The 23,167-nt window shown below is 36.7% G+C and overlaps 1 long non-coding RNA gene across 1 annotated transcript; it reads left to right on the top strand.

Annotated features, from left to right (window-relative positions):
* Positions 1–5,277: 5,277 nt before the first annotated feature.
* Positions 5,278–18,184, top strand: LOC148870866 (uncharacterized). Its single transcript, XR_016106798.1, has 3 exons — positions 5,278–5,974; positions 7,018–7,058; positions 14,252–18,184. It is a non-coding gene; the product is annotated as an uncharacterized LOC148870866 (long non-coding RNA).
* The last annotated feature ends 4,983 nt before the right edge of the window (positions 18,185–23,167 follow it).

The raw sequence follows: 23,167 nt of genomic DNA, 5'->3' as shown, positions 1-23,167 counted from the left end.
CCTTGGCAGCCCTTCCTTCAGCCTCGGCTGTCCGCCTCTCTACCTCAGAGACAATACTCTCCAGCCAGACTCTTTCCACCTGCTCCTTGGAAAGACCATGCTGCACCTCCTTCAGCTGTATTTCGAGGCGCTCCCGAACTGACTGTTTGTCCAAGGACACCTTCCTAAACTTTTGGTATTTCCCCATAGACGGTGCCAATTGTTGTGGCTCGGATTAGCTGAGGTCAACGAGGTAAATTCACTCCCATGTTCCGAAGGCAAGCCGAAGGCTTTGAGGACTCTAAAGAGGGAAAGTTGAGGTGAGGTGCTCCATTCTGAGTACGGTAGAAGCTGAGAAGTGCAGGTCGTCGTCTCGGTAACGAGGTTCCTGGAGATCCGAAGTACTGCAAAACAATGGGTGTCAGAGGCCTCGGGTGGAGACTCGAGGTGGAAGCTCTGACGCTCAAGTTAGTACAAGGTGTAAGGTAGGAGGAGGTGCAGATGAGGCCTCAATGGTAATCCTCGGATGCATTGAGTCCCCAGGAATAAATGCTAAAGAAGCGAAGTAGGTGCTGGAAGTAAATGAAAGAATTGTATCAGAATTCTGACATCTGCATCCTTTGTCAAAGGGATTTGATATTTTTCTGGCTTAGATTTGAACACGATCATTTCTAAATATGCCATTTTATGAGTAGTACTCACTTTGGTACAGCCAATCCGGACTCATTTTGTCAAGCAAGTGTTTGATGAAATCCATTCCCTGTGGCAAAACTTGTTGCCGCAAATTTCCGGTCTCCGGTCTCCACCTTCCATGAGTGTGGGTTTCTTGGAGATGGATCTCTACGAGATGGTGCTAACGTTTGTCAACTAGATTGGCCCAACTTCAGTAACCCCAGCTATTCCATTTGACTTTCTATTAGATTGCTGTGACACTACATGGGCTGCTATTTGCCAACTAGCTCACTGCGAATACGTTCAATACTGAGCTGGTGGTGGTTCAGAAAACAGATTGTATTATTGTGAGGCTGAAATTGCTCATGAGTAAATGTGTGGTTTGATTATTTCCTTGGTGGGGTTGGGGGGAATCCTTGTTTTTGTAATTCTTGGTGAAAATTTTCTGGCCCTTTTCATTGCTTAAACAGTAAAACCATTTGCATCTATTCTCACGAGTCTAAAGACAGCCAGGTAATTCTATTAAAGCTGAACTTGTTGAGGGCTCGCTGCATTTGTAGAATTGGAAGACAATACGAGTTAACGGCAAGGTTAGTCCTGCCATTGTTGTTGCTCAAGGATTTAGGGCTGTCATTTCGTCTGGTCTACCCAACAGAATGGAATCTATTTTGTCCCGATTAATAATTGGGTCAGGACCGGTTCTTGCTCTTTCAAACTAAGTCTGAATCGATTATATAATTAATATTATATAAAGGTTTCTTGTTTTATTGTAATTTTTTTTTTATATTGATATCTAAAAAAGTAAATTTCATAAAAAATATATAAGATAATAATCATTAAAACTCATTTTATATTTTAAAATCAGTTTTAATAAGGTTATGCCATTAAAATTAATAAAGTTCTAAATTGTTATTATTGTTGATAATTATAAGTGCCAATATAATCAGTTCTAATTGAGTCAGACACTCGGACCCCCGATTGTCCTGATTATTAATTGATTTAATTATGGGTCCTTCATATTGTGCTGATTATTTATTAATCAGAATGGGACTGAGACATTCTGTCCCCACTCCAACTGAGACCCAACCCATTGACAACCCTATCAAGGTTGGTGATGGGGCCCCCTTGTGACGGTAAACTTAAATTATTGCTTACAATTGTTGTGTGAATTATATGAGCTTTTTTCCTCTTTTAGAGTATGGGAGAGGGGTGGCAATTGGCTAACATTGTTGTAAGACTTGGGCAGAACCATGGTTTAAAATATTGATACATCCCATACACATAAATAGGCATATTGAGTGTTTTGCTACTTTATAATTTCGTTATTTTAAGGTTTTTTTTTTTTCAAAATTGCATCAGGGGGTTTATTTTAAGCACGTTTACTCTCTTATTTGGGGTTTCAGACAGTTCCGATGCGAGATGTATCATATTGAAATTTTAAACCTTAAATAGAAATAGACAGTTTAACTTGTAGACCCAGTGTCCTTTCCGGTTCCCCAATGAAATGACAGTTTTCATGGATTAATCCCACCCAGTTAATTGGTAGAACCATAACCCAGAAAGCATTTCATTTAAGTTGTATCTTGTATGTCCGGTCTGAGTTACATTGTAGAGAAAGCCCTAATCAAGAATCATAGAAATGGACAGAGCCAAATCCAGAGCAAACCCTCCCTCCCTTTGTGATGTACAGATATGTTAGAATATTCTTCCGTCTCTTCTCTTGTTTTAAGCGTTGGGCATTAACCTTCCTAGTCCACTCAAGCAGCTGGGTACAGGGAAATATGCCTGAGCTGATATTATTTGTACCACCAACTGTATTACTTTTAGGAGAGAGATAGAAGAGAGAGGTTGACAGTACAAAGAAGATGACGACAATGGTGATGATACACCTGTAGCCATCACTTCTAGTTTTCCCCTGTTTGGAAGCTTATATTTTCTTCATCATTATTCATTCCCTTCACAAATGAATCGGATCCACCCGGATTTACCTAGACCCAAACCCAAATTATTTGATGTATAAAATACAACTTCTTCCATACTTGAAAATATTACTCTGTAGTAAATTTCTTTTATTTTTTTCAAACGAACAATCGTTGTGGAAAATGCTGTTTGGGAAGAGTGCAAATACAAACATGCACCTGCAATACCTTCTACTTGCAATATATTTGTAATTATACTCTTCTCAAGCTGAACCTATAAATACTGACAATCAAATTTGGATCCGGTCCATTGGATAAATTCTTTTGCTAGGAAACACCATTTACTAAGACTTGATAAGACATCAAAGATATGCATTTTGTAATCCACTCAATTCATTTCTCACCAAAGTCAAACCTTTTCCAAGGAAATACCATTCTATTCCATCATGTACTTCTATCTAACTTGATCGCCGGCAATCAAGCTTTGCTTTAGACATTTTTACATAGACATGACCAAATCATCCAAGTTTATTCTCTCATTTTAAGGAAAATCTATGATACCGGAAAGATATGGTGTTGGAAGAGCTTTGACCAACCAAAGCCTGCCTGTAAATTTTGATAAATACCATCTATAGGTTAACAAATTTATGATGCCGATTGATTGGTCACAAATTTTTTAAATATAATGTTTTATCACCTATTGGGACTATTCCCAGGTGCCTTTGAATGACTTCATTTCCAACCCTATTCTTTTTATTTTTGTCATTCGGCCATCTCAATCCATGACCATAAGAGTTGGGAAAATGTTATCAATGCTGGTCACCAACCTAATGCAATCCTCCTTTATTGAGAATTGGGACCAATTGTTGTTAGGCAATAAGCTCAAACAGGTAGAATAAATGTAGTGTATGAAATGTCAAATCATATTTGGTTTTGGAGCTTGCATCACCTGCCAATAAGATATATTCCAATACCCTACCAACATTATTTGATACCGTACATCTCATACATGACATGTTCCACTTTTATAATAAGCCCTAATTTTATAGTGAGATATATGATTTCAGATCAAGTTGGTAGGGTGTTGGAAATTATTTTGTTGGCAGGATATTCCAATTCTTGGTTTTGAGCACCAACCACTTTACAAAAACTGTTACTAGAAAAACGAATACAAAACCATCTTCTTCAGAGAAAAGCTACCCACAATCAATGCAATTCCAACCTCGAAGTTGCATTTCCACCATACCGTCCCACCGATACATAGAGGAGTTGCACACTTTAGAACACATGAGGGTTGCAACTCGTAAATGTAGATATAATAATTGGGTTAACATTTACTTCGTTAATTTTATAGGCTGTTTGGGAGGGTTTCTAACATTTACAACCATCACATTGATTGAGGGATTTAATGAGATTGGTTTCTTCATTGACGAGTGCCCATCTTGGATCCACTCCTTTGTGAGATAATACTTGAAAAGCCCTCTGATGTAATGTTTCTTTTGCTGTATTTCTATCTATTTCTTTTACCAAGAAATGATCCGGATAATCGAATTTGAAGTCAAATAAGGCATCAGATATTCGGAGTCCATTACAAGCCCTACCCATCTTGAAACGCCAGAAGCCGCTGCATGAAAACTCTCTCAAACAAATGCTTAAAAAATAAAATTTCAAAAAGCAAGCTATTCAAAGAAATTAAGCTCAACTAAAGGATTGAGGCAATGTTTTAAAAACTGGCTTGGAGGCAAAAATGGTTCAGACGGTATCACATCAGCACACATATGTATTTAGTATATATATATATATATATATATATATATATATATATGTATATAAATATATATATTTTAACAATAAATAATGTATTAATATGTTTTAGATATGTTATATTGCATTATTTATATTTAATTTATGTTTTTAATTCAGTTTTTATTTTTTATTTATAAAAATATTACGAAAAAAGAGGTTTTTTTTCATGAAAATAGCAAGTCAAGGCGCCTACAGTATCTTGAGATACATAGATCTCAAAAAATTATTCAAAATAAAAAAAATCACCTCAATCAAATATCAGAATGCAAAGTTATGGCCTCTAAATGTTTTCCATACATTGAGTATACAACTTGCAACTCAGTCACCAAGTCAAATGATTCTTGACCATCTAACGGGTCTTGACTGAACCGGGCCTAAAATCCTAACGAATGACGGTTTGATGGGCAGAGTCAACGACGGGTTGAAAACATTGGATTGAGGTTTGTTTAAGGAACCTATACTAGATGGTTAAACCGTCCCCAGATCCAAAACTGAAATCCGGTCTGAAATATGGTGGAATTGGGGATTTTGTTAATGCAATTTGGGCAGCGGAATGGATGGTCAGATCGTGTAAACCCAACATAACCAACCAACATGGCAACATGACATGACCAGGCACATCCGACACGTGCGGACAAAATCCACCTAATTTACAGTTATTTTTTAAAGAGAATAAAGAGAGAAAAATACGGTACATTAATAACAGTACGAAATTGAAGGATTCCTGGGTTGGCGGACAAAATCCGACAAAAGCGTACATTCGGGTCCGGATCATTGGGATTAAAAAACAAGTGAGAAAACAATAAGGGCGTGATTATTAATTACTAATTAGCAAAGCGAGGCACGCCACGCGGGTTGCACGATGATGTCAAATGGGCTTTCAGTCGCTGAATCCTGAGGTGGCAGCTTTCCATTGGCCAACTAGGCAATTCCCACGTGCTCGAAGCTTTAGTCACGTGGTCACTACAAACTTATTTTGATCTCAAAGACGCCGACCCTCGCTTCCACCAGATAAAGCAACGTCTCTCTCTCTCAGAGACAGCCACAGATTGTAAATGGATACGCATTTATTCACAGAGAAAGAGAGAGAGAGATAGAGAGAGAAGAGGGGGAGGAGAGAGAAAGATAAGAGGGTTTCTCGTCTCATCCTGGATGTTATGGGCGAGAGTTGGTTTCTCTTTCTTTCCCAGGGTTTTGCTTCATTTTTTGACAGTCGACATGTCGCATATGTCTGCATTTGCACCTGCACTGCACCAAGGAATTCTCTGCGTCCGTCCCCAAAAAGACCTGTTACAGAGAAGGAGATCGATCGGTGTCGGTGCAGGTGCAGGTCCAGACAAATGCCATCTTGCCTCGCATCTCTCTCTCTCTGTCCCTCTCTGGTTTTCCGAGATGGGAGAGACATGAGCTAATTAACAATGTATTTATCTAGTGACTTTCCAGCTGCAGGCAGCTAGATGAACATGAACCCTCTATTATTTCTTGAGGTGATGCAGGATCTCCCCATGTCTGCTTCTCTTTGCGTGTTGTGTGTGTGCTCGGGAAAGGCGGTGGGAGATTAAAACGTGTTCAGAAGCTCCATTTTTGTCCCACCCGAGGTAAGAAGGAATGGTTGTTTCCTTTGTGTTTCTTTAATTTATATTCACTACTGATCTTTTCCATGATGTGCAAAGTGGTGTTGTCTGTGAAATAATCAATATTTCTCTGATGTTTTCTGTGGGATGAGCTAACCAACCTTTCCCTAATATGGGTTTCTTTTATTGTAAGGTTATTCGAGTTTCAGTTTGATAATTTGGACGTTGGTGTATTTTTTTTCCTGTGGATGTGGTAAGAGCTCTCTCACGTACAGTGAGAGATGGTTTGAACCTGGAGAAATTAAATAGTTGCTGAGACTCCAGGGTTGTCACTTACTCCACGCATTTCCACTATATTAATAGTTTTGAGGATGGAAAGGGATTTCATGAACAGTCTTCTATGGACCAGTAACAATTACTGTTTTAATTTGTCTGTCAAATGATCTATATTCTCCGGTATCCTTCTATGCTTACCAAAATTTCCCAGAGTTCTCTACCTTACCCAGATACAACACAGAACCCTTGTCTCTTTCTCAGCCCTAAGCAGCTGCCTTGGTGCTTGCCTTCGCCCCGGCCCTGGACGTGTTTATGTGGAAAGCTGTATGGCCAAAGCGATCGCTTAGCTTACTGCTAGTTGATTGAGAAGTGAGAGAGAAAAACAAGAAAGAAATACTGAGAAGTGAGAAACAATAAATAGATATATGAGAAGAAATATATATCTTCAGTATATCTTTATTGTTCCCAAAAGAAGAGCTTTGGAACTTGTTTTCTGCTGTTTATATGTGTGGTATTCGGTAGCCTGTATTGTTATTTTTGGAAGATTCTAGACACGGTTGTTTAATTACTTCCTAAATGGCTTGATACAGTGGTTGAGCATCAAACAAGTGATGATGGATGAAAATAGGTTAAGGGCCCTCGGTGGATGACCATGGGCCCTTGGTAGGGTAAAAGATCCTATTGTGTAATCTCTTCTTTGATCATGAATATTTCTTCTTGAGGATGATAATTTGACCGTTTATGCAATAAAAGCTCACAGTCTTGTTGTGGTTTTTCATGGGTATAACCAGGTTTCTTTGGTACCTACCATGAAGGTTCCATTTTAGTCAAGGTGAGTTCTTTCTAGTCTTAAATAGATAAGATTGTCCTATATGTTTGTATATACTTGATTTTGCTTATAGTAACTTATTGTTTTATTTTAATAACAGGACCTGATGTCTCTAATTTACATGATTAATTTAGTAGCAAAGTTTAGAACCAAAAAGCAATATCGATAAATTAAAGAAAGGGTTTCAAAAAAAATTAAAGAAACTTTATCTATGAAAAGAACGGAGAGCATATTCTTTTTCAGACACAGACAATTGATCTAACTATTCCACCTTTCATAATGTACTTGTAGTACAAAAAACCGTCCGGTGAATACATGCATCCCGAACCCCTATCATGCATTTCATTATTTAGCATCTATATGTTACATCAATCAAGACCCCAAAGGTTGTAAATATGCGTGACATAAGAGAAACAAATCACAGTAAGAAACAAACACGCAGAAAGGCATGATCAGTTGTGTAGTTTCACAACAAGGAAGATGACAAAAGAGAGGCTCCACCATGAAGGTATCCTAGGAATCCAAAGTAAACTTGTGACATGTTTTACTATATATGGCAAGAACATTGCTGGTTATATCAATGTGTCAAGAATGGAATTTACACTAACATTTGAAGTATCCCAAGTGACGCCCTCATACAGGTATCTTGATATCAGAGATATATATTCACGGAGGACTCGTACAGCTAATTGAAATTATTCCCCAACCAATGCTGGTCCCAGCTATCTGGGGTCTTGGAGGGGTGGGCTCCATATGGGTTTTTATTTTCAAGTCCAGAAAAGGAAATTCTAAGAAATTTAACTAAGATAATCAAAATTTTCGCTTTAGGTGTCCCAATAACTAGGAAAGACTAAGGCTGTATTTGCCATTCCTTATTTTTAAGAACTTATCTTCTTTTTGCAGCTAAGAACTCAGTGTTCATAGGAGTATTTTAACAGCAAAAATGGTATAAGTATTTAAAATAAAGAATGCTAAATACAACCTAAGGTTGTGTTTGATACCATTGCCACTTCTATTTACAACATTTTAGGTTGGTCAATACAAATTTTATGAGAATATATATTTTTAGGACAAATGCTTTGAATTATCAATACAACATTTGGTACCATTATCGTTTCTTTAGGAAAATCAAATTTGGTGTTTTCTACTATAATGCCAACACCCAATCCAATTCTTATATTTTTTTAGGGGAAGTGTTTATATGGTGTGATGTGACAAGGCAATTTGTCAAATATTTGTATTGACCAATCTAAAAGGTGACATGGGAAAAGAGTTAAGAAACTACTATGTAATTAACTAAATATATAAAATAGAATAACACAAGTATATAAAGTAGTAATTGTCTCCATAGTATTGGGATAAGGTGCAGTTTAAACCAAGTATAGCACCAATAGCTTAATGAGAATATGTGTGTGTCTTGTATACTTGTGTGGTACTCGAGATGTTTGAGCTTGTGCCTCCAAATTAAGAAAATCCCTGAACAAATGACTAAATAGCAACTAAGTTATAGTGCCGAGAATCATGTGATCTCTATACCCTATCCAAACCAAGTGAAAATAATGACTTGATGAAACTGTTGAAATAGGATAAGAGACTTACCTCAATCCAAACCTTTTCTGTCATATATACCCTAGCTAGGGAATGGATTATGGATGAGAAAGTTTAAATTATATTACTTAAAAATGCATGTGTGGCTGTTAATAGCAAGTTGGGTCTTCCTTTCTTTTGATAAATAGAAAATTTATGTTAATAGCAGTTTGGTCTCCTTGGGTTGTTTCCTATTTGGAAATTAATACTACTTTTGGCATGTTAGGTCTCTCTTAATGGATTAATATATTTTGTTTGTTTTCACCTGTAAATATAAGTAGTTTCCCACACTACATTAAATCCTTGTGTTTTGGACGTTCGTTTCTTTTCTATTATTTTCTCCACTTTCTGTGGTGCCACAATTTTCTATAGAATAATTTGTATCAAAACTCATGGGTGCACACAAAAAGTTAAAGAATCAGTAATTCTGTGAAATTTTTGTTTCTTTGAAACTCGTGGAGTTTGTAGTTAGAGGTGTTTTCCTTTCTAAAGAAGCCTCATTATTGCTTGGAATTACCCTCTGCCCTGCCCCCCCCCCCCCCCTAATTCATTGGTTGTTTGTTTTTTCACTCTGATATCAAGGCAGCACGCAATCACTCTCTTTCTATAACTCCTATACCATGGTAATTAAAGCAAGCCCAAAATGAAAACCATAATGGTTGTTACCAGAAGTTATCCCTTCTTAGATTTCAATGTAAAATATAAACTAAAAATGTTAAATGGGAAGAATGATTTATTAAAAGTTTTTATGGATATAAAAAGATTATATTGGTAAAAAATAATAAAAATAATAACTGATTTGTAATTAGTTCTATTTCAGCATAGCTGAAAGCATCTGAATAAAATTGGCATTAATTCCTTATATTTGAAGACTTAGTTGGATAAGCATTTAATAACCTACAATACAAATGTGAAACTAAACATAGCCATGCATGTAACCATTCCCACCTTATCAGTGTGCCCATGTATGTGAGTGGGTGTGCTTGATTCATTGAGATTTGATGAATATCAGCAAATCTCATTAAGTTTTTCATAAATTAATCACACAGAAATCCTTTGAATTTTTTTATCATATTTTCACAAAACTAACCGAGGCTGATTATATTAAGTTGTATTTCAAAATAACTCATATTGAAAGTGAAGTATGAGGATTCTTGTACAATGTTTTCACTTACACATTCAATTGCTACTACTATCTTACTACTTAGTAGAATTATTATTTGTGGTAGATGCATGCAAGAGGAAATGTATGGAGGTTTGATACCGCGCAATGGGTGTGCACGCGTGTGCACGTGTATCTGTGACGCAATGAGGTGCTTTAGAGGTGCACTTTGCTCGCATTTCGCATGCACCCGCGTGGCTCGCGAAGGGCAGCTTTGGTTTTGGTGCGATGCTGACCATTGATCATCATTGATGAAATCAACGGTTACGATTCGATCAGGTCTGATCAAGAGGCACAATTCAAAGTTAACAGTCATTAATTGCACACACATTTTCTTCACACATCTTCATAAACTATTTAAGAAGCATGAATCAGACTTCTCAAACACACATTTTCGAAATTCACTTTCTCTCTCTCTCTCTCTCTCTCTCTGTCCGGTCTACTATAGTCCCACAGAAGGTTTCTTCGGAGACTCTTCAACTTTACTGGTTGCATATTCTCGCCCAAGGCTCTGTTGTATTCTGAGAATGAATTTGCCTATAACCCAACAACAAACTCAGTAAAATTGAGTGGGGGCAAATAATATTCTAAAGACAGTGTCTTCAGTCGCGCCTCAGAGTTTCTCCTCTAAAATTTCCATGACCCCATTTTCTAACAGGGAAAAACATATGTGCTTGTTTCAAGGAGGTGGGATCTATCAAATAAAAAACAAAGAAAAGAAAACATAAAAAAAAGAGGTGGGGAGGAGATTGGCTTGCATGTTCCAACCATCTTTTACAACCTTGCATTGAGAATATATCCCAGTGAAATAAAACACATAAGTAGGAAGATATTCTCAATGTAAGGCTACAAAGGTTGTTTGAACGGGTGGAGAGAGAGTAGATAACCAATATATCAGTATAGGGTATCTTAAGAATCACTTTAAGAGCTTGGAGATTACTCAGCTTGCTGCAGTTGAGAATTATCAGAACTACGTCCATTATCTCCAATTTAGGTTTTAATAATTGTTCTTTCTCTAGTGAGGTGTTCAGCTTTGATTAACTAATAAAAAACTGCCCTTCCAATTAATACTGAAAAATCAAATTAAAACTATAAGCTTGCCCGAAAATCTACATCTAATTAACTTTGGAGATCTACTTAAAAGAAGTAAAGAAATAATACTTGATGAACGAATTCTTATAGTTGGATGTTACATTACGTTAATTTATAACAAAATTAAAATTGCATTTACTGTTCAAATTTATAGATAAGTTAATGTAAGAAATAAAAATAATTTAGGCAACATTGTTAATTTGGTACTCTTGAAACTAATCTCTTTATGTAGCTGTTAGGATCCTCAACTTTAGTCCCTCAAGAGTCAAGACCAATATTTTCAACCTGCAGTTGAATCGGTACGTGGGTCGGACCGTCACCCTATATATCACCCAGCTTCTGGGCCCATTTCACCCTGACCCACTCAATTGCAAAAACTGTTGGCCCAGTCAATGACTCGATGACCTGGCCAACTGAACCACTAAACTATTTTTCCCATAACGGGCCACGCGTCATACATTTGTTCTCTTTTTCTTTTTCTTTTTTTTTTTTCTGTATTTTAATCAATAGTTCATCCCAAGAAAAATTTTGCCCATCTTTTGTTGAATGAAATGGAGCCATGATGTGTTACTCCTGATTTGGTGTTTCTATCCTGATTTCGACACTTGGTTTCTAGCATATCTAGAGTTTTGTACTTACTGAGATTTTACTTTCCGGTTTGTTCTTTTATGTTTATTCATGCAAAATCCTTTTGGTTCCCTCTAGATCATTATTAGCTTCTTAACTGGTTCCATTCAATTCACCATGCAAACATGTAAAGAGAATGATAAATCGAAAGGAAGAATTTTGATTGACGAGAAAGACAAGTTGAGAATTTGGTATGGGATTTTTGAGGGGAAAAGAACCAAAATGGGAGAAATGAGAACATCTTTGTCTTGTAAGTTTTTAATATTATCATTTATTATATATTATATCATATATGAAGGGTTATTACCCTTATGATTTATAAACTTGATGAAAACATCCAAGAAGAAATTTTCAGTTAGGAGGTTCCTCGCAAGTTGAGGCTTGTGCCTCTCACCTTAACGAGAGAGACTTTGAACTCGTTATGCAGTTAGGAGCTATCCCGTCTAAGAAGCAGAATTTTTCCATCTTACCCTATTGTCTCGAGGAAACTACTTTAAAACATTGCTCCAAGATCCTCTAGGGTTTAACTTATAACAAAAACCTGTTGAAAATTAAAAAAAGAAAAGAAAAAAGAAAGAAAGAAAGAGATGACAATTTACAAGCTACCGAACAGTCCCAATCAACAACTTCAATGTTACCAATTAAATAAATCGTAGCATCCAGAAATCAATTTGTGAGTTTTGAAAATTAATGTACATTATATATATATATAGTTATATAGTTATATAGTTATATATAGTTATAAGGGCAATAATGCTTTTTGGAGAAACATTTTGGACAGTCAAGAAGTATGTCCAAAAAATGAGTGTGGCAGCCCATATGGAGGGGCCCACCCCACCTTCATTTGCTCCCTAAAGAAAAGGGAGCCGAATAGTGGTAAAGTGGTTACCACATTTTTGGTTTGTTTTTTTTGAATGGCGTCAAACTGGTAACCACCGAACAGAGAAGAACGAAGAAGAAGAAAAAAAAAATACAAAATCAAAAAAGAAAGTTGTTTTTTTTTTGTTCTTTGAGTTTTGTGAAGAAGAGGAAAAAAACTGGCTCTTGTTCCATTTAAGATCAAGTTCAGAGGTGTCTTTCAAACCTGTTCTTGATGATATTAAGTGTTGGAGTTAAGAATACCAGTCCAGTTCAGATTTGGTGATTCTTCTTCCTTTTCTCTACTTCTCAGTTCAGATTTATAGCAATTTGGTGAGATCTAAACTTATTTTTGTGTTGTATCCACCTTGCATTTGGTGATGTTAATGCTATTCTTGTGAGCCAAGGATTATTTCCTTGATGTATGTAAGCCTCTAGTTGCAACTAGAGAAGACTATTATACCCATTAATTTCTAAATTAGTGGAAGACTTTTACGGACCATAGGTCCCGTGGTTTTTCCTCGATTTTGGGGTTTTCCACGTAAAAATTCCAGTGTGCTATTGTGTGGTGATTGTTATCTGTTTTTCTGTTACTTGGCTGAATTGTTTACTTGTTATTATTGTTGTTGGCAAACCCATTTTGACACAAATTTGGGGGAAAGGTTCTTGCTGTCCTGGGATTGGTTTTACATTAATTTCTGCTACTATAATGTAACTTACCCAACAGTGGTATCAAAGTCAGGTTGGCTGAAATTAATTGTTTGTGTTGATACAAATGAAGGAAACATCAGGTGTTATGATAAAATTGACTTCATCGAATTATGCCATTTGGAAACCTAGAATGGAGGACATTCTTTATTACAAAAATCTGTACCTACTCATAAGAGGTGATGAAGTAAAGCCAAGTGACAAGAATGGGGAATAATGCTTAGAAAAACTGTAGGCCAAATCTGACAGCGGATCAACCACGGTATTTTTCACCATGTTGCACAAGAAACTAGGACTAATGTTTTATGGAAAAAAATTAGAGTCTATAAATGAAAGGAAAACATGTTTAAACAAGGTTGCCTTAATTAGAAACTAGCACACTTGAGATATAAAGATGGGATTGATATGTCTGAACATTTGAGTGATTTTCAAGCTTTGATTAATCAATTGACTACTATGAAATTGAATCTGGATGATGAAGTGTTGGCCCTATTGTTACTTAGTTCCCTGCCTGACAGTTGGAAAATCTTGGTGGTTTCAGTTAGTAATTCAGCCCCTAATGGTATAGTAACCATTGACATAGTCAAAGATGCTTTGTTGAATGAAGAGTCCAGGAGGAAAGAATAAGGGACTTACTCAAAATCTCAAGCTCTTGTAACAGAAAAGAAAGAAAGACATGGAAGAAGTAAGAGTAGAAGTCCCTGTACCAAATATGATAAAACCAGAGGAAGGTCTAGGTCCAAGAAAAATATCATTTGTCATTACTGTAATAAACCAGAACATTACAAAAATGAATGCAGAGTCTGGAAAAGAGAACAAGCCAAAGGGAAAGGTGAAAGCAAGAAAGAAGAAAAAGACACTACAGTTGTTGTAGCCGAGGGTGATGTTGTTATTGTTTGTGATGATAATTATGTCAACTTTGCATGACCAGATAGTGTTGGGTCATAGATTCGGGTGCTTCTTTTCATGTTACTCCCCATGGTGAAATTTTCACAACTTACACTACAGGTGATCTTGGACATGTTTGTATGGGGAATGCTGGTACATCCAAGATTGTTGGCATGGGAGACATTTATCTAGATAGCAATACTGGTTACAAATTAATTTTGAAGAATTTTAGACATGTTCCTGATATCCACCTAAATCTAATTTCCACTGGCAGGTTAGATGATGAAGGTTATGCAAATACCTTCAGCGATGGAAAATGGAAGCTCAGCCGGGGCTCACTCATTGTGGCAAAGGGAAAGAAGCACAATAGCCTTTATATTATGCAAGCAAGGTTGAGCAAAGGAGAGGTGAATGCAGTTCATGATTCATCCATTGAGCTCTAGCACTGGAGGCTTGGACATTTAAGTGAAAAAGAGATTCAGATACTTTCCATAGAACATCTTCTTCCTGATGTGAAAGGTATGCCTCTTGAAACATGTGTACATTGCTTAGCTGGCAAACAAAGTAGAGTTACATTTCATAAATTTCCTCCATCTAGAAAACCTCATGTTTTATATTTAGTTCACACTGATGTTTGTTACATGAAATATAGATCTCTTGGTGGTGCATTATATTTTGTGACATTTATTGATGATCACTCCAGAAAAGTGTGGACATTTGCCTTAAAATCTAAGGATCAAGTGTTGGATGTTTTCAAGTATTTTCATGCCAAGGTTGAGAGAGAAACATGGAATAAGTTGAAGTGCATCTGAACTGATAATGGTGGTGAATATAGGGGTCCTTTTGAAGAATATTATAGGATTCATGGTATCATGCTTGAGAAAAGTGTTCCTAAGACTCTTCAACACAATGGAGTAGCAAAGAGAATGAACAAAACAATTATTGACAAAATCAGATGCATGTTTTCTCATGCTAAGTTACCCAAATCCTTTTTGGGGTGAGGCTATGAGAACTACAGTTAACCTCATCAACCTTTCTCCTTCAGTTCCTTTGAATGGAGATACTCCTAAAAGAGTTTGGACAGGGAAAATCATATCATACAATCATTTGAAAGTGTTTGGCTGTAAGGCATTTGTTCATATTCCTAGAGATGAAAGATCCAAGCTTGATGACAAGGCTAAACAGTGCTTCTTCTTAGTCTATGGGCTTGAAGAGTTTGGGTACAGGTTATGGGATCCAATGGACAAGAAAGTGATTAGAAATAGAGATGCTGTATTTCTTGAGGATCAAACAATTGAAGTTATAGAGAAAATTGAGAAACCAAAATTCTCTGTTGATGTTCCAATTAACTTGGATCCGATTTTTCCACCTACAGTTTATGGTGATCACGGGGGAGTTGTACCAAATGAACATGATGATATAGTTAGTGATGAAACTCCTATAAATGAAAATACAGAGGAAGTACAGAATGAACATGTATCTCCAATTCCTTCACCACAGGTTCAACTTAGAAGATCAACTAGAGAGAGAAGACATTCCACTAGGTATTCTCCACATGAGTGTATGATGCTGACAGATGGAGGAGAGCTAGAGACTTATCAAGAGGCTATGTCACATGACAAGAAATATGAGTGGCTGAAAGCAATGCAAGAGGAATTAATGAAATTACCAAAGGGAAAAAGGGTTCTCAAAAACAAATGGGTTTATAAATTGAAATCTGATGAGAGTGGTTCACAACTAAAATACAAGGCAAGGCAAGGCAAGGCTGGTTGTGAAGGGTTTTAGTCAGAAAAAGGGTATTGAATTTGAAGAAGTATTCTCTCATGTGGTGAAAATGTCTTCTATTCGAATTGTACTTGGACTAGTTGCAAGTCTAAATTTGGAAATTGAACAGCTTGATGTGAACACTGCCTTCCTTCATGGTGATTTGGAAGAAGAAATCTATATGGAACAACCGGAGGGATTCAAAGAAAAAGGAAAAGAACATTTGGTGTGCAGATTAAAGAAAAGCTTGTATGGGTTGAAACAAGCACCAAGACAGTGGTACAACAAATTTGACTCCTTCATGATTAATCATGGGTACACTAGGACCACTTCAGATCATTGTGTATTTGTAAAAAAATTTTCTAATGGTGATTTCATTATTCTCTTGCTTTATATTGATAATATGTTGATAGTTAGACATGATCCTAACAAGATTGACAAGTTGAAAAATGAGCTTAGCAAGTCTTTTGCAATGAAGGACTTGGGACCAACTAGACAGATTCTTGGTATGAAGATCTCTCGAGATAGACAGAATGGGAAGTTATGGTTATCTCAAGAAAAATATATTGAGAAGGTTCTTGAGAGGTTCAACATGAGCAATGCAAAACTAGTGACTACTCCACTTGCAGGTCATTTCAAGCTCAACACTAAACAATGTCCTACAAGTGAGAAAGACAAAGCTGAAATGAAGAAAGTGCCTTATGCTCCGGCAGTTGGCAGTTTAATGTATGCTATGGTGTGCACGAGGCCATGTATTGCTCATGCTGTTGGTATAGTTAGTCAATTTCTCTCTAACCCCGGCAAAGAACATTGGACAGCAGTAAAATAGATATTTAGGTATCTCAAAGGTACTTCTCAGGTATTCTTATGCTTCGGAAATGGTAAAGTCATGTTGGATGGGTACACTAATGCAGACATGGCTGGTGATGTTGATTCTTGAAAGTCCATTTCGGGATATTTAATGACTTTTGTAGGGGAGCAATTTCATGGCAATCCAAACTTCAAAAGTGTGTTGCATTGTCTACTACAGAAGCTGAATACATTGCAGCTACAGAAGCCTTTAAGGAAATCCTATGGTTGAAGAAGTTGTTACAAGAATTGGGCATGAAGAAAGAAAGATATGCTCTCTATTGTGATAGTCAAAGTGCTATCCATCTTTCTAAAAATCCAACTTTCCACTCAAGATTCAAACATATTGATGTAAGATACCACTAGATTCGGGATGTGTTGGATATGAAGTTGTTAAACATTGAGAAGATTCATACTGATGAAAATGGTGCAGACATGTTAATAAAGTCCTTGCCTAGAGACAAATTTGAATTCTGCAAAGAAGTTGTGAGCTTGATGAAGCCCCCCATATGAGCTGGAGGGGGAGAATTATTGGGTGTGGCTCCAGCCCATATGGAGGGGCCCACTCCACCTTCATTTGCTCTCTAAAGAAAAGGGAGCCGAATAGTGGTAAAGTGGTTACCACATTTTCGGTTTGTTTTTTTTGAATGGCATCAAACTAGTAACCACCGAACAGAGAAGAACGAAGAAGAAAAAAAAATACAAAACCAAAAAAGAAAGTTTTTTTTTTCTGGTTCTTTGAGTTTTGTGAAGAAGAGGAAAAAGTTGGCTCTTGTTCCATTCAAGATCAAGTTCGGAGGTGCCTTTCAAGCCCATTCTTGATGATATTAAGTGTTGGAGATAAGAATCCCACTCCAGTTCAGATTTGGTGATTCTTCTTCCTTTTATCTACTTTTCATTTCAGATTTACAGCAACTTGGTGAGATCTAAACTTATGTTTGTGTTGTATCCATCTTGCATTTGGTGATGTTAATGTTGTTCTTGTGAGCCAAGGATTATTTCCTTGATGTTTGTAAGCCTTTAGTTGCAATTAGACAAGACTATTGTACTCATTAATTTCTGAATTAGTGGAAGACTTTTACGGACCATAGGTCCCGTGATTTTTCCCCGATTTTGGGGTTTTTCACGTAAAAATTTCGGTGTGCTATTGTGTGGTGATTGTTATCTGTTTTTCAGTTACTTGGCTGAATTGTTTACTTGTTGTTATTGTTGTTGGCAAACCCATTTTGACACACAAATTTGGGAGAAAGGTTCTTGCTGTCCTGGGATTAGTTTTACATTCATTTCTGCTACTATATTGTAACTTACCCAACAATGTATTATGATGAATGTGTGAAAAAATAGAAAGTATATGGTTTTTAAATATTTTATGTCTTTTTTTGAATATTTTATTCTTCATCCCCTCTGGCACCTATAAAAGATTTATCATAAATCATAACTCATGGTAAACTATAGTCATTTCAAACACTTATTTTTCTGATATTGTACTAAAAGAACTAATAAAAACATCAACAAACAAATACTAATAAAACATGGGATTAATATATATATATATATATATAGTGAAAAGTGAGTTAAGATTTGATATTAAGTAGTTTTATGAGATTTTAAGGGATGGGAAAAAGGGTTGGGTTTGGTTCAACTTGAGCTCAGCCCAACCCGAAGTCAACTTTGGGTTGGGTTGGGTTAGGTTAGGGTTGAAGGAATTTAATTAGAGTTAGGATTAGGGTTGGGTAGATTGGGTTGGGTTAGGGTTAGGATTTGCCTCAACCCAACCTAACCTGGCCTGACTTCAACCCTAGTTGTGGACTCCGTGGGGAGTCCATTCCTTCTCCACATATGTATTTTAAAAGTTCAAATTATCCTTCGGGATGATTTTGTTCTTTGTGTTCTTCATTTCATGTGAAAAGATACGATATTGGAAAGGTTTTGACCAATCACAATACTCTGTGAGTTTTGGTGACAACCACCTGATTGATTCCAATACTTATAATGCCGGTTGGTTGGTTGTAAGTTTTCCCATATCATATCTTTTCGGCATCATAGTCGCAACTTCATTTCATATATTAAGAGGAGAAAAGGGCATGTTTTCCCTTGAGTAGGGTGGATAATCTTGCCATTTTGGCTATTGCAATGTCGTGCTAACTAAGCTTCATTGTGTTGTTCATTGCTAAACCTAGTCCGACAACGAAATTATCCACGCTGTTCAAGGGAAAAAAAAAATTGTCCCTTTTTCATCTTAACTACGAAATGAAAAAGATTGAAACAAATTTGTTCTAAAGGACCATTTGAACATTTAAAAATGTCTAATACATCATGTCTACATTTTCAGTCTACTTTTCCTGTGGAATGCTAATGAAGGTTGGGGGTGGAATATACAGTTACCCATTTTTCTGTATACTAAGGTGGGTTGTGTTCAGTTGATTTTGAGATCCGAAGTTGCATAGATTAATTGTGCTCACCCCAGGTGCTGAGTTGTTGGTAGGCTAGTGTGTAAGGCGATTTAGATCCAGAAGACAAGGATGAACAGGAAATTGAAAAAATCTAATTTGCATATGGATCTGAAAGATGGTGGAAGCTGGAAATACAGTTAGATATTTAGATTCTCGTGAGATATAACCTTGATTGAACCATTTCAGCGATCGAAAGTTTCAATTAAATGGATGAGTAATGTCTAGTCTATGCAGGCTGTGGGCCTATGTATTTTATGACTGATATAGAATGTTATAATCCAATCTCCCATTACAGTCTACGCTGCATAGGTGAAATGCCAACTTGCCATGATGAATATCTCAGAGCAGTGTGGGTTAAATTCTAGCAATACTTGTACATCTTGAGACAGAAATTCAACTTGACTAGATCAAATAATTAAGCTAGAAATTTCCTGAAGCTCAACAGCCGATATTCTTTATTCAGTAAGTGCCTTTGCACATACATTATTGTTTTCAGGTCTTTCTCCATATATATCTCATCAAATTGTTTATTTATTAATAAAATTTTCTTTTCTTACAAAGAACAAAAGAAGACCCTTTTCTTCCAGTGGTATAGCATTGAACATTTGCATTGGAATTTGTTTACCTTTTCGTCAATCATCTGATTTGAAGGAAGGATTGTCGAATAAAATGGTAGGAAGCGTTATACTAGGTTATTTTCCATTACCCATAGTATTTATTCTTATCTTTGGCATCATTGTTTTTGAGGCTCCATTTGAAAGGAGTACAAATACAAATGCGTAGAGTGCAAAACTTTATATTTTGTATGTATTTGTATTGTATATATTTATATTTGTACTTTCCTTCAGCTCAGTTTGGAAAGAGTATAAAAACAAATATGTACAATGAAAATACATATAAAATAATACAAAATATAAGATTTTGCATTCTACAAATTTGTATTTGTACTTCTTCCAAACTAAGCCTTCCAAACTGAATCTGAGGGAAAAAAACAAAATAGTTTAGTCCAAAATCGGAGATTAGTACCCTGTACTTTGTATCCTTCCTTCGCTGCTGTGCAAACAAGACATACAAAATAACATAGTTTTTTTCAGTTAAAAATTTCCCTCTTGCATTAATATTTTTGGGGTTATTGACCAATGAGCACTCTATCAAAATATCGGTATTGAATCAGCGGCTATTTGGCATTGTTGCAGTTTCCTGAAGCAATGGTGTCACATCAGCGCCACGTAAGAAAAAATGGTGCTCCAGGAAAGAATCATCTGTTTGAAACTGTTTTTCCATAGAAAACAATGCTCCAAGCCACGCTTTGGAAATCGGGAAGGCAAGGCTTGGAGCAACGCCAAATTTGGCGTTTCTTGGAGCTGCAGCTTGTTGCTACCAACAGGACAGTGATGTGGCACCAGATAATTGGTAAAAGTGTAGAAAATGTTTCCTAGAACATTGGTACTAAACAGAAAAAGTTGTTGTTGCTCTAGGAAACGTCCTATCTGGCAGCAACAATTCCAAACGGTGCTTCCAACCCACACAGAATCGATGCCAAACATATACTCAATATCCAAAGATCATAGATTCATTGATACACCAATACATATGGGGTTTTCAAAGTTTGGAAATGGTGCCTTTGATCCCTCTTATTCAATTAAAATATAAAAGGTAAAAAAAGGCCGGTTGAATACTGGTCTTTATGGATACGCAAATACCCAATGTATATCAATATTTTGATCCTTTCTCCTACCCACAAGACACTACAGTTGTGCATAAGGAATATCTCCCCATACTTGATAACATACAAGTAGAGAAGATATTCTTAGTGTGTAGCTTGTTTTCAAATACAAATTTATATAATGAAAAACCTTGTAAATTGTATTTCTAAAGCTTGAGAAAAACATACAAATAGGACATATATAAACACCTTAATATTTGTATTTGTACTCTTTACAAACCAAGCTTGAGAAAAACATACAAATAGAGCATAACACTTTAATTCAATAGAGTAACATGGGATGCTATCTCAAATCATTTAGAGTTGATGCTTAACGCAATTGTTGCAATTTCCAATAAAGGCAAAAAAAGCCAAAATCAATATATCTATATTATATAAAGTGGAGAATTACACTAGATTTTTCTTGTTTTTATTCAAGTCATAAAAATTAAATCCAAATACCATATATCATATATAATTTATATTTACTTGCACACATGCATCTCATATACTCTACACTACTAATGAAAATGACACTACTCCTTCACCAAATCGTATCAATAATCTAGTGGAGATAGATATCTACGTGTGGTTGGATGGCAAGATATATATATATATATATATATATATATATATATATATATATATATATATATATATATATATATAAAGTAAGTGATGTTTTTATAGTAGTTCATTGTAAGAATTTTAGGGTCGAAGGAACTGGTGTAGGATTTATCATATAAAAGTCAAATCTTGCAAAGTTAATGATAATTCAAATAAAATTGGGTAAATTACAAAGACCCCTCGTGTACTATGGGGTCTGTGACAAAGACCCCCCTGTACTTTGTTTTGTGACAAAGACCCCCTTTCGTTAGCTTTTCGTTGAAATCCGTCGTTGCAATATTTTTTAATCCCCATACTACCCTTATAATAAAGACAATTGAGAGAAAAACACTATTCATCTTCCCAACCTCACAACCCCCGATTTCTCTTCTTCCCCTTCCTCTTTCTCTCTTTCATTAACAACTAGGTTGCTTTCAACAATAGTAGCTAGGGATGGCAACGAGCCGGGCTTTTCATGAGCTACTCGAGCTCGGCTCATGAAAAGCTCATCTCGGCTCGGTTTCAACCAGGCTCGAGCCTAATTCATTGGCTCGATTATTAAACGAGCCGAGCTCGAGCCTATTAGAATTCGGCTCGTGAGGCTTGCGAGCCAGCTTGAGCTGAGCTTGAGCCTGGTACTATTCGGCTCGGTTCGACTCGAATCCACCCCTAATAGTAGCTAAGTGGAATACTTGAAACTATGATTGCTTCATAGAAACCCGTTTGTTTCCCCAGCACAAGCTCTCTCTTTGGACTCTGAGCATCTTTGTGTTCTTTTCTCGGCCTAGCACAATTGTAGAGCCTTTAAGGCTCCCATTGTCTCCGACGCATCGACGGGCTCCAGCTAGTATTTTGTCGATTTCAAGATTAGAACCCCACCTCAAAGCCTCCACCTTGTGGCGGCTACAGGCAACGATCTCATCTGGGTCAAGTGCTCTGCCTGTTGGACGTGCATGGGCGTAGGTACCCGATTGAAGGGGAGGAGAGAGGGGCATAGGTACACGTAGAACTAGAAGCCTCAATGGCTTCTAGGGACCAAGAGATCATCCAGCATCACCTGCTCCAGCTACAACGCTACCTTCCTCTCCAAAGCAGCTCGACAATCATCTGAGGCATTTAATGTGTTTGCCATCCGTAATAACCCAAATGAAAACCTCGTCATAGTATATGAAGATGACCCCAAGCATGGCCTCGAGCTCATTTCCTAGGGTAGATTCATAATTATTGTCTCCAGAAGCTCTCTCTCTCCTCCACCTCAGAATTTTACGGTAGTCTCAAATGTCTCAGAACCGTTCAAAAAATCTGGGAGGGATATGTAGCAGGGTTCCTCTTCAATCTCAACATCAACTTCGACATCGTTTCCTTCGAGTTCTTCTCGCCTTCTAGCAATGTTGGCTTCTTGCTTCATTATCATCAGATGAAGCTTTCTACTTTTCGCCATAAGAGGGAATTGAACAAACACATTAAGTAACAATTTCAATCCTGAGGAATGAGGAGAAATAGACTAAAGAAAGTATGAAGAGGTGAAGACAGCATCGGCAGGGGACCTTATGGAGGTGGAAAGTCATGTCGTCCACTTCGATCACAATGTTTGTAGGTAACCCCATAATACAAAACCTGCAAAAATGTGAATGATAAAATCCTCTCAGATTCTTCTTTTCTGAGGTAGAAGGGATTACCACCACTACTGTTTGTGTATCGTGAGGTCGGGGAAGATGAACAATGCTTTTCTCCCAATTTTTTACAAGGGTAGTATGGGGATTAAAAAATATTGCAACAGTGGATTTCAACGAAAAACTAACAGAAGGGGGTC

This window comes from Nelumbo lutea, chromosome 2 (assembly GCF_056320005.1).
Source record: "Nelumbo lutea isolate HS-2025 chromosome 2, American lotus-T2T, whole genome shotgun sequence".
Taxonomy (NCBI): Eukaryota; Viridiplantae; Streptophyta; class Magnoliopsida; order Proteales; family Nelumbonaceae; genus Nelumbo; species Nelumbo lutea.
Note: the sequence above shows the minus strand (reverse complement) of the source record. Positions and strands in the feature narration are given on the sequence as shown.